Source organism: Cucurbita pepo, chromosome 2 (genome assembly GCF_057944985.1).
Source record: "Cucurbita pepo subsp. pepo isolate OVF chromosome 2, ASM5794498v1, whole genome shotgun sequence".
Classification (NCBI taxonomy): domain Eukaryota; kingdom Viridiplantae; phylum Streptophyta; class Magnoliopsida; order Cucurbitales; family Cucurbitaceae; genus Cucurbita; species Cucurbita pepo.
In genome coordinates, this window is record NC_141799.1 from 10,051,834 (window position 1) to 10,054,795 (window position 2,962).

Sequence of the window (2,962 nt, forward strand, 5' to 3'; positions counted from 1 at the left end):
CTCTTAGGTAGGTCCTAAATTGAGTCTAGTTTTTGAAACATAAAAAATCATTATAAGAACCGATCTCAAAATTGTGAACCAGTCAAAATAGGTGTATCTATCTCATAGACTGCAACATCATCGCTCTAAACTTAAGATACTGAAACAAGGCCGTCAGCGTGATTTTCTTCCTCTAAATATTTGTTTGTCTTCCAGTGGTTCAACGAATATTTCTACATGAGTTCTTCACAAAATTTATAGTCCTACATATCACAGTTCATTTAAGACTAATTCTACTTAAATTGAATCGTAATCGAGCAAGTTATAAGGGTCAAAATTGGGTACTCAACGTTGTACTTATCCAAAATTTTAGGTTGTTTCATGCTCTTGGTTTAGCTGATTTAGATCTTCTCTCTCTCAATTCCTTCACCAAAATTGTTTATATTTTTTCCTAAATATAAAGGTATGAGACCCATGTCACGACTTGTATAATAGAGGTCGAACTTTAGACTAAAAATTCTAAAATTCTAAACTCGAAAGCTTACCGATAGACAACCTATGGGTTCTTTTCATCTGGCGACTTTCAACCTTCGTTTCGTTCATCAAAGTATTTTTTCTTCTTGCCATGAATCCGTACAGACAAGTCTTAAAGGATTAGCTTAGACGTGGGGAAGAAATTTTTCGATTTTCAGAAACTTCAGCCGAAATGTCAAGTCGTGTTCTCAATCCCATTCCTCTAGCTTAAGTGATGTATAAGAAAGAATTTTGGTGATGGAAGTGTGGCCTGATAGTACCTGTATCGTCCTGCCCAATAACAACACCCTCTAGGTTAGCTTCGGCGACAAACTAAGTTTCCTCTCAACTTTGGACGTCCATAACTTAAGTTGAAGTCATGAACTAGTGAGATACGAATCCCAATCTCTTCCATGACACTCCATCTTTACATTTCATAAAGAAATCGAGGGGAGAAATGCCCTAGAATGAGCTGGCGGAGTCCATTTTCAGATGGAGGAGCAGTGGCACGTGTGTCTTCTTCCCGTGCCGGAGGAAAAAGATGATGAGGTGGCCAGTTGAACTCAATTGACCACGCTAGCCTAATTTTATGCCACTCCTTAGTTATTCATAAAATTGGACCATTTTGTGGTCTGTTCTCACAAAGTACATAGTAAACCTAAAGGAGACAGTGGGGCCTGTAACTAGGTTCTAGTACCTTAGTAACGTAAAACAGCGGTTCACAATCTATAAACAGCATAACAGATGCTCTAGGACACTTATCGATTGTCCAACTTATAATTGGGCATAAACAGGTACCCAAACTCCTATGCCATGCATCTATTGACAATCACAACATACATCATATTCAAAAGGCACAATATAGGGAATAAAATCAACCTAGGCATGCTAGAGAGCTCATAAACATGTTAAGAATATTTGAGTGCTAAACATGCAAGTAAAAACTATAAAGCGGTAAACTATGTTAAACTGTAAACAATACACGTTTCTAGGTTTAACTATCATGATAATAGATCAATTTTGTCCATAGATATGATTTTTAATCATATGAAACTTGTCCTAATCGACTCCTACAAGTACTATTTGATGCTGTTCCATATTGCTACTTACTTGTTCGAATATGTTCGGGTGCTTAGTTCACAGTCTTCCTAAAGTTTCTTTTCTACCAAATTTCTAGGGTATGTTGCAAATAGTGTCTAGTTTCTTTACCAACAAAAATATTTATGAGAACTAGTCTAAATAGGTGTCAAAACAATCTGAATAGTGAGTAAAAGTCATCAAATTCGGTGATTTACCATTTAACCTATGTTCGGGGATCACTTTTGAGGACCTTTCTATAGCTATTTCTTCCTAAAATTTCTTACGTAGGTCTCAAATTTAGTCTATTTTCTTGAAAGTAAAAAAATCATTATAAGAACGGATATAAAAATAGGTGAATCGATCTAAATAGTACATAGAGGTTAAGAAAACAAAGTTAAGATGATGTGTGACACCACATTATCATCACTATCACGGCCCAATATTTACTACGAGTCGTGATTGAAAATGAAAATGATGTGTAGTGTGTATGCATGAAATTCAAAAGAAAACATCATTTTAAAAAATTAATCGTATATTTCATAAGAAGAGCGTTTTAATACAAAGAATCTATATGTGACTAGTTTTTTACAATGAAAGAAAGCATGAAGGACAAAGTGTACTAAAAGGTAAGACCAGATTGACGCCCTGAGAGATGCTTTCCTTTGTGACAATCCACATCCCTCAACACGCCCTCTCATGACCCAACGCCTCACGTACCTGAAAAAGGAAGATATAACAAGTAAGCCACCTACTTGTAGTCTCTTATTGCATCCTAAGCTTAACAAATTTCCATGGATTTTTCTTTGACTCTAGGATGTCTAATTCTGGTCTTAGCTCCGTGGGGCTTCTTTGGTTCTTCGTCCTTTCATTTAAACCCTAAGAGTTCCCTTATGTCAACCTGTGTTTGACTGGCGCCTTGTGAGTAGGTACCTCAGCATGGCTCTGAGGCTACCTAGTATCTTACCTAGGAAGTGAGCTGTAACCCCCTAGGTCCATGATAGTTCCCCTGTTCGGTGAGGGCTACGCCCCTTAACCCATCCAGTTAAATGGTCTGTACGACATGGGTCTCACGTTTTTCATGCTAAAACGGCTAGGAGAAGTTGAGTCCTAATCAGGAACTCCCTGGTCCCCCACAAAGCTATGACACCAATCACACACATGTAGCCTAGGGTACTCTAGTGGGGTTTGTATGCCGTGGTGGTTTGTTAGGCTCCTAGGAGAAGGGTTAGGTATTTACTTAGTGACTTGTCACTTTAACCACAAAATCCTAGACTTATCGTTACATTGGTTCATGAAAGCTAACTGAGTGTGCATGCAACTATATCTAGCATCATCATACATAATTCATGCAAAAATAAACAAACATGCTCAATAGTGCGATAACATCCAT